This window comes from Camelus ferus, chromosome 29 (assembly GCF_009834535.1).
Source record: "Camelus ferus isolate YT-003-E chromosome 29, BCGSAC_Cfer_1.0, whole genome shotgun sequence".
NCBI lineage: Eukaryota > Metazoa > Chordata > Mammalia > Artiodactyla > Camelidae > Camelus > Camelus ferus.
Genome location: NC_045724.1, coordinates 18,980,743 through 18,991,593, shown reverse-complemented (window position 1 = coordinate 18,991,593; position 10,851 = coordinate 18,980,743).

Sequence of the window (10,851 nt, the reverse complement as noted above, 5' to 3'; positions counted from 1 at the left end):
AATGGGGAAGAAAACCTAGGCAGAACTTAAAAATGTAACGACAATTCTTTTTTTTTTTTTTTTGTAACGACAATTCTTGAGTAATTTATTTAAAAGGTAGAAATATGTTTTGGCAAATTAAAAGATAAACATTATTTCTGAATTTAAAAGCTAAGAGAAAATGAAAAACTACTACTGCTGAAAAACAGAGCAGCAATCAGGAGCAAGCCAGAAGATCTGTAAGATCAAATGGAGAAAATATCGTATGGTGGAGAGGAAAATACAAATGAAAGGATATCATCAGTGAAAAGAAATGAAAGCAAATGAAAATAAAGGCATCCCAGAAGGAAGAAAAGCAACAGAGGAGAATCACAATTAAATAAAAAGGAAAAAAATTGTTTTAAGTTTTCCTGAGTTGAAAAAAAAAGACTCAATATTTCAAACAGCAGGGCGCAATAAGTACTAGACAGGATTAATGAAAATGACACATATTTAGGCACATTCTCATGACATTTCTGAACTCCAAAGATAAAGAGAAATTCATACAAATCTCCAGAGAGAGACAAGGCTATTTAAAAAGGAAAGAGAATCAGAACTGGTACCACATTTCTCATTGATGCTAGTAGAATCCAAAAAAAAAAAAAAAAAAAAAGAGGGGTTTATTAGTTAGTGACTTTTGAAAGAAGAGGATTGTGACCCAAAAATTCTATGCCTGGCCAGAACATCATTTATAAGGAAGTTGGAGAGTCCTCTCATCGTTGGGTCCCCTCCCTCTGAGACTTCCTTGACTTTGCTTGTACCTGAGTGAGTAATAAGCCTGTGAATTACTTGCCCTCACGGCTCTGGCGTGCTATGTCTTGACATGAATATCTCTAAAGGAGGGAAGAGCAGGCCCAGCAGTAAGCAGGGTCAGACCACTAAAGGGGCCAAAGAAGAGCAATTTCAAACATAACAAGGACTCAAAATTTGTATTACCCGTGCACTTTTCTGAGTAAATCATTCAAGGCAGAACATTTCAATCAAAAGAAAATTAAACCTAAACAATAAACTCATTGTAGGAGAAGATAAAGTATAAGAAACAATGGTGATCCATGAGTTTAGTAAAATATACAGTCATATCAAAACACACGGTAGTAGTATGCTTCTCTGAGAAAGACAGCACACTTCTCAAGAGCAGGAACATGAACCGAAAGGGTGTCTAGGACCTTCAAAGTGCAGAGAGAGAGTGGCTATCAATCTAGACCTGCATGTTCAACTAAACTATCTTTCATTAACTAGGACATTTGCAGATAAACCAAATCCGTAAGAGTTTGCCTCCAGGAAAACTTAACGAAGGAATTTTGTAAGAATATGCTTCAGGAAGAGAGAAAATGACCCGAAAAGAATACTAAGAGACAAGAAGGGAAAATGAGCAAAGATATTGGCAGACAGCAACATAAATTGGTCAATTTAAATATATTACCTATAACTATAATAATGTCTAATTTAGGAGTTTTAAAAAGATACAAATAAAATATTGGCCAAGAATAGTAATAATTTAATGGAGGAGGATCAAAGTTCACAACCTTCTACTATTCAGCAGGGAGTGTAAAGATACTGATTAACCTTGGACTTCATTAAGTTAAATATAAATGGAAAAAATCCAGATGAAACTTTGAAAAGGAAAGAAAAACAGTGTTGAATTTCTAAACAATTTGAGAGAAAAAAAGAATGAAAGAATAAAAACAAACTACCCTTCAAAGAGAGAGAGAGAGAAGAAAAGAAAAGAGAACAGGACAAATAAAAAGCATGAAGACAGTTAAAACAAATCCAAATACATTCTAAATTCCATTGAATATTAATAGATTAAGCTTCCCAGTACAAGATAGATACAGTCAGTGGATTTTTTAAGACCCAGCTATATACTATTCACAAGTAACATACCTACATCATGAAGACACAGAAAAGTTAAATTTAGAAGGAAAAATATATTTATTCCAGGAAAACACAGAGAACTGAGTGAAAATCAAAGTACTTTAAGTTTTGTGAGAAGTGGTGAAAATATTACTTGAAGGGAAAGGCTTAGCTTTAAATACTTACATATTAAAAAACAAAATCTGAAAATTAGTGAACCAAGGTTGAACTATAGAAAAAAATTTTAAAAAAAGAATGATAATGTCTAAGTTGAAGGAAGATGAATAAAAAAGCAGAAATTAATAAGATGGAAAATAAAGATACAACGGAGAGTATTAACCAAGTCAAGAAATAAATCTGTGCAAAAATTAATTAAAGAGAAAATCCTCTGGCAAGACTGATCAAGAAAAAAAGTGAGTAGACAAAATAATACTAGGACTGAAGTGAGGGACATAACTTCAGATAAAGAGGAGAATTTTTTAAAGAGACTATTCTGAAATTCTATGCCAATAAATTTGAAACATTAGAAAAAACAGACAAATTTCTAGAAATATATATCTTACCAATATATCTTATTGTTTTGAGAAGTCATATGACTCCATCTCATAAAATGGAATTAGAACTTTAAAATCTCCTCACTAAGAAAATACTAAGCCTAGAGGACTGCGCACACGAATTCTACAAAACTCTCAAGTAATCAGATGTTCCAATCTTACACAAACTCTACCAGAAATGACAAAAAGAAGAATACTCCCCAATTTAGCCAATGATGTTACTATAACATTAATATCCAAACCAGATAAGGATAGTGCAAAGAGGAAAATTACAGGCCCACCCACCCATGAACACGGATGCAGGAATGTAAACGAAACGTTAGCAAACCAAATCCAGCATTATAAAAAAAGATAACACATTACAACCAAGCAGGTTTATCCCAAAATGTGAAATGTATGAAATTTATAAATATAATTTACCATATTTACATACTAAAAGAGAAAAAATTTCATGGTAATTTTGACTGATACAGAAAAGTTCTAATAATATTCAGCACTAACTCATTAGAAAAGGTATCTTCAATTTAGGAGTTGAGTAGAGTTTCCTCACCCTATATAGGGCATCATTCTTATGATAAAACATTATCAAAGGATTCTTCTGAAAATTAGGAATAAGACAAGGATATCTACAATTACCCATCTACTCAGAATTTTACTGGAGGTTCTAACAAATGCAGTAAGATAAGAAAAAATTAAAAGTTTAGGGTCTTGAAAGGAAGAAACAAAAAATTATTTTATACATAATAAATAAAAATAAATTATTAGAATTAATAAAAAGTTCAGCAAGGTGGCCAGATATAAAATCAATATTCAAAAATCAATTGTATTACTATACAGCAGCAACAATTAAAAACATATTTTATTAATATATTTCATAATAGAAACAAATATATATGGTACCAAAAAATAAATCTAAGAAAAGCTGTGCAAGACATTCATGGAGAATTATTGAGACATTAAAGAAAGCCTAAATAAATGAGAGATGTATCATGTCAATATATAAAAAGATGCAATACTGTTGAGATGTCATGACTTCTCTCCAAAGTGAAGCAGATATTCAAAGAAAAAGCTCAACAGTGCTTTTTCAGGAACTTAAACCAATTCTAAAACACATATCAGAGAGCAAAAGCTCAAGACTAGACAAGGCATTTCTAATAGGAAGACTGAAACAGGGAACTTTCTGTATTGAATAGCAAAATTTTTTGGAAGTTATAGTAATCAAGACATAGGGATGGAACAAATAAATAATGAAACATTAGAAAACAAAGGAACATAACTTTGTATACATTAAAATGATATATAGCAGATGGCATTGCAGGTTATTGGGGGAAAGATGGAACTTTAAATAAGCAGTGCTAGAATCCCTGATTATAAGGAAATAATAAAATTGGATTCTTAGCTTACATCAAACACAAAAATCACTTCTAGATATACTCAAATGTAAAAGCCAAAACTTTAAACATTTTCAAAGAAAACATGGGATAATGTATCTATAACCTCAGAGCAGATTTATTGTACAAGACATAAAAATCACTAACAAAAGCATAAAGAATGATAAATGTGACTATATTATAATTAAGAATGGCTGTCCATAAAAGTTTACTATAGCAAAGTTAAAACATAATCCACAAACTGGAAATACACACACACACATATATACACATATACATGTACATGTACATATAAACACATACATATTTACTAAAAGTCGCTATGAATTAATAGGAAAAAAGAAAAAAAATCCATAGAAAGATAGTCAAAGGATACAAAGAGATAGATCACAAGATGTTAATCTCATTACTAATAAAAAATGCAAATTAAAAACAAATGTTATTATAGTTTATCCACAACACAAGCAAAAGATAAAAATATTGATACTATCCAAAGCTGGTGAGAATACAGATTGATACAGTCCTTTTGGAGAGTAATTTTGGAGTATGCATCAAAACCAAATATTTAATTACCCTTTGATCCAGATCCAAGTGATCTATTTACTCAGAATCTGTCCCAATTATGTATAAAGATAAATATGCAAATATGTCCATTGCAACAGTGTAAGGATGAGAATGACTGTAGCATCCATCCCTAGGGATAGTTAACTGAATTATAATACAGTCACACTATGGATTGCTATGCAGTTATTTAAAATATATATACTACATATGGCATAATGATATTGCAGTAGCCCCCCTACCAATCCACAAATATGAATGAAAAATAGATTTTGAGGAGTTAAACTACTAAAATTTCAGCCTTAATTTGTTCCTGCAAGACAACCTAGCCAATTCTAATCAATATTTACTATTAAGAGGGAAAAAAGGCAAATCACAGGACAAAACTTAAAGAGTATTATCCTATATGTGTTTTTTAAATTATAGATGTGTGTATTTACTTATACATGAATGTAAACTTATCAAAGGTTAACAATTTCTATCTCTGTAGAGAGAAAGTAAGAATTTCAGAAAGAAGAGAGAGGATGACAAAGGATTCTATGCCTCTACATTGTCTGAATTTTTCAAAAGCATATATTCATGTATTACTTTGTGTAAATATTTTCTTGAAAAATAAAGCCGTTCCTTAAATATAATCTAGGATTGCTTTTAAATCTTCCAACATTTGACATGTACCACTCCCATTAGCACTTTCTTCCCAGTCTCCTCCTTCACACTACCACCTGCATGAGTGGAAAGGCTCCACACGAAGAGAATGACCCTTACAAACAACCTGAGAACCTATACTGGCAGCCTTTCCAAAAGTGCTGTGTGGGGAGCAACATGCTAGTACCTTTACCTGACAGCAAGTTTACTATTTCTATCACTTTTCTGATAATGCCTGAGATGGGCAAACTAATTAGACTGAGATTTAGAATCCACAATAATATTCAAGATTCCTTGTTAAAAACAAAATTATATCCCACTATCAAAAAAGATTCTTCTAGGCCAACTTCCAACATTCATGATTAAAGAAAATTCCAATGAGCCTTTACTGAAGGATGCCTTGTACAACTAGAACAAATTGGGAGAAAGCAAGTGTGATTCTTCCCTAAAGCATTCATTTCTAGAGATGCTGATCCTCCCCACTGATCCTTTTAACACTTTTCTAATGTACCTTTTTTTTTGCTACCTTTTTCAAAGATCAAGAGGTCTGTGACATTACCAACTATTACCAAAAAAAGCTCTGGGCAAAGTAAACGGAGCCCTTTTATCTTCAAAAATATATCTCACTAAGCAGGTTTATTATTTTGCCTACACATGAATATAGTATATTTTATTGTGGGGTTTGTAATTTACCAATGTATTTGATGCAAATCACCTATAACTTCTTTATCTCTTTTTAAGTTCCTCCTGTAAGACCAAAAAAAAAAAAACTAACATTCTATTTGAGGTGTTTTTCTGTACATGGACTTCTGTAGCTTTAAGCTAATGGTCTTAACTATTTTTAAACATCACACTTTGGTTGGGATAATTTGCATATGAGGTATTTTTAGAGGATAGTTTGGACCATAAATTTTAATCTCCAATTCTATTAAGCTGAGATTTGATAACTCAAAATGAACGGAAATGTGAATGCCTACAGACACCTCCAAAATAGTAAGAGATAAACCAATCTGCTACTTAAAGGATGTAACAACCACACTGAATACTGCTTTCAGTACCAGTAATAAAAGCTAACATGCACTTTGTATGTTTCAGACACTGTGCATGCATTAACACACAAACCTCACAATAGTAGGAGAGAGATACTGTAATTTTTCTTCATTTTACAGATGAAAAAAATGAAGTCAATACTTAAGTTGGTCGGCGTGATTTGTTTTCCAGGCCCTGCCCTGACAAAGCACCATGGGCTGTGGCTCCAATAACAGACACACATCTCCTCGCAGTTGTGGAGGCTGGAGCCCAGAGACCAAGGCGCCTGTGGGCGGGCTCCTTCTGAGGGCTGTGCGGGAAGGACCTGCCCTCGCCTCTCTTTCTGGCTTGGAGATGGCCATCTTCTCCATGTCTTCATGTCATTTTCTCTCTGTGTGTCGTGTGTCCTAATTTCCTCTTATTATAAGGACACTAGTCATATTGGATGAGGGCAACCCCAAATGTTCTCATTTTAACTTAATTACATTTATAGAAAGCCTATCTCCAAATAAGATCACATTGTGAGGTACTGGAGGTTAGTGCTCATTGTATAAATGGGGAGTCAGGGCACAATTCAGCCCATAACACTCAGTGGCAGGACGAGGACTTGAACCAAGGTCTGTGACTTCAAAGCCTAAATTCATTCTATTTTACTATCTTGTAATGGCTTGATTCCTCGTATGTTTACAGTCTGAAATATTTTTATTTTCCATTCCTTACTAGACCATCAAGTTCTTGAGAGCAAGGACTATATCTTATTCCTTCAACAGGTATTTATTGAGCATTAGTCAACAAATATTTGTCACTATTCTAGAATGTTCAAGGCACTGTTCTAGGCACCACAGCTACAGCAGTGAACATGACAAAGTATCTTGTTCTCAAAGTTTACTCTGGGAAAGCGAAAGAGGCCAGACAACAAAAAATTTTTAGGTAAGTAAATAAGTGCTACAAAGACAATGAAACAGGATAATGTGATGAAGGTGGGTGGTTTTCTTAGGTAGTAGACTAACACAAAGGAGCAAAATTTCTAACTGGATTACCATAAGTCATACAACTCAACATCAAAAAATACTCAATTAAAAAATGGGCAGCAGACCTGAATAGGTATTTTTCCAAAGAAGACATATGGAAAGCAAAAAGGCACATGAAAAGATGCTCAACACTGTTAATCATCATAGAAATGGAAATTAAAACTGAATGAGGTATCACCTCACACCTGTCAAAATGGCTATCATCGAAAAGACCACAAATAACAAACATTGGCAGGGATGTGTAGAAAAGGAAACGCTTGTACACTGTTGGTGGGAATGTAAATTGGTGCAGCCAATGTGGAAAACAGTATGCTGGTTTCTCAAAAAACTAAAAACAGAACTACCGTATGACTCAGTAATCTTACTCCTGGGTATATATCCAAAAAAAAAAAATGAAAACACCAGTTCAAAAAGGTACATGCACCCCAATGTTTATAACAGAATTATTTACAATCACCAAGATATGAAGCAACCTAAGTGTTCACCAACTGATGGATGAATAAAAAAGATGTGGTGTATCTATATACAATGGAATACTACTCAGCCATAAAAAATGAAAATTTGCCATTTACAACAATATGGATGGACGTGAGGGTATTATGCTAAGTGAAATAAGTCAGAGAAAGCTAAATAATGCATAATATCATGTATATATGGAATCTAAAAAATAAAACAAACTAGTGAATATAACAAAAAGAAAACAGACTCACAGATAGAAAGAACAAACTAGTGGTTACTAGTAGGAAGAATGACCAGGGGAGGGACAAGATAGGAGTATGGGATTAAAAGGTACAAACTATTATGTACAAAATAAATAAGCAACAAGGATATATTGTATAACACAGGGAAGATAGCCAATAGTTAAGAACAACTGTAAATTTAGTATAACCTTTAAAAATTGTGAACCACTATGTTGTATACCTATAACTCATATTGTACATCAACTATATCACAACTAAAAAAATTAATTTAAAAAAATCCAAATTCTTCTTCTTGATCCTAAAAGTGCTCCATGTTTGGTACTGCCCTACTTATCTAGCCATGCTTATTTCTTACCTGTCATCTATTCTAACACAAATCATCTATTCTAGGCAAACAAACTGCTAATGGACCACAGAAAGGAAGCTCTATAGTGCAGTGCTTATGTACCTGGGTTGAAATTAAACTGCAAAGATTCAGATCCTGGTTCCACCACCTAAGAATTGATTGACTTGGGCAAGTTACTTAACCCTTATGATCCTCAGTCTTCTCATCTATAAAATGAGGATACCGATAGTAGCTACCTCCTAGGCCCATTGTGAACATTTATAAAGATAAGCATTGCTGGATACATTGTACTTGCTCCATAAACACTGGCTCCATGTGTTCATTCATATTGCTACCATCTACTGGAATGCCCATCGATTCAAACTCTATCCAGGCTCAAAGGCCAACTCAAGTTTTTCTTCTTCCATGAAACCTTCACCAATTACTTCCTCTAGCCTTAATTTATATCCCTCTTCTATAGTACACTAGTTCTCAACCTTGTAGCGGAGGGGTAGAGAGTCACAGAGGCCTTAGAAAGTCTGCTGGGGAAAAGAGATCTTCTATTCATCAAAATGCACATGCGTGCATACACGTTTGCATAAAACACCAGAGGATTCATGTCCCTCTGAAATTCACTCATGGAACCCCAGTTAAAAACGTCTGTCTTCAAGTCCATGTCTCCCCATCACCTGCTCTTTTCTGTTGAGGTCTCTTAACAAAAGTAGAATGCTACACAGAGCTAGAAGCAGCGTGGACAGAAACTAGTGAAGCTTACTTCATAGACAAGGAAACTGACAGGGAAGGGTGAAGTGACTTACTAAAGCACCCACAACTATGGAGTGTCAGAGATGGAGCCAGAACCTGTCTCCGGACTACCCCTCAAGGGTTCTTTGCAAAAGTATGTTTGAATAACAACTCCCACTCAGAGAACTCTAAAACCAAGAAATAATGTTATCCCATTTTTCACATGGGCTGGTGATCCCTTGAGGAATTTGTCCTCAAGCGATCGGGCCAGAAATCGCCAAGACTCATGCTCAGAATGATAATTACTAAACAAACCAGCAATGTTGTTGCACTTTATTCCACAGGAATACCTTGTTTTATTGTGCTTTACAGATATTGCCTTTTTTTTTTTTTTTAACCAATTGAAAGGTTTGTGGCAACCCTGCACTATCAGATGATGGCTAGCAATTTTTACCAATAAAGTGTTCTTAGTTAAGGTATGTACATTGTCTTTTTAGGCATAATGCTATTTGCACACTTAACAGACTACACTGTCATGTAAACATAACTTTTACATGCACTGGGATACCAAAAGATTCATGTGACTTGTTTCATTGCAATATTCACTTTATTGGGGTGTCTGGAATTGAACCTGCAATCTCTCTGAGGTATGCCTGTACTTTACCCTCCTTATATTGAAATTCTCTGACTAGCTTTCTCTGAAGCAACACCAAACTATGAAACAAAACTGCCCCAATTTTATTATCTGAGGGAGTTAACTCTGAAGCTTTCTTTAAAACTTTTCTATAATTGTAATAATCAAAGAACATCATCAGTCCTAGATCTTGGGCCGGGAAAGATACAGATAAAGCCAGTCCACCCTCATCTTTCATTCCCAGACTTGACTTTATAAATATAAATATTTTTACAAATATCTTTAGAACATATCTTCTATTCTTCTTCCCTATGAGATACTTTTCCAGAATAACCAACAAATAGTAAAATGGACTATACTCTGCTCATTCTCTACCCTACCTTTCAATGCTCAAAGAATTTTAACAGTAAGGGAAAAAAAGAAAAGAAAAGAGAAAAGCATCATGAATAACTTAGGAAACAACAATCATCCTCCACGTTATTAAAACCTGATTAGCACTTGAGTAGTCACGGTCTCCTTGTGAACACAGGAAGCTGTCTCACTATGTAGAGTCATACAACAGCCTAGGAAATGAGATAAATGACTCAGGAAGAGGGGGAGGTTTGTAAAGTGGATGTATCAGTCAAAAACTTTAATCAACAATCAGGAGAGAAAGCACTTTATAAGAAGTTAATATTGGAACATCTGAAGAAGAGCATAGCTTTTTATCAAAAGGATCATAGAGATGAATTGTAAAGGCCACCCAGTTAAAAATCTTCATTTTCCAGATGAATAAACTGAAGCCTGAAACCTAAACTACATCTCCTTTGAAAGCCACAGGCTTTCCAGAGAAGGGAATCCGGGACCCACCACAAGAAGGCAGCTTCCGCATCTGAAATTCAAACTGTCTTGGATAATAAGGCAATTGAAATAAATACTGGAAAATGCCAGGAACATTATTTATACATTCTAAATTGTAAGTCCTAGTTAGGCCTTGGGGAAGAGTACACACACCACAAGCAACTGGATCTTCTGCGTTACCAAGTGCTCAGGGAGCCAGATGAGTCCGCAGTGCACTCTTGGGATACTGACAAGGATGCAGTGACACACTTACTTGCCATTAAGAGTCTCTTTCCTTTGCTGTCTTCCTTTGGCAAACAAAGACACCTAGAAAAAGAGAAGTGTAGGCTACAGAATTTATCATGTATTTGGTCATACTTTTTAGTTTTTCTGTCTGTTTTCATTTTTCACAGATACGTTCTAAAAATAATGGGTTAATAATGTTGAGGAACAATTTTTTGGTTAAGAGGAGCCAAGAATTAATGTCTGCTTGGCATAGGAATAACTTCCCTGTGCATTCTTGATACTGCTCATGCAGGAAATTT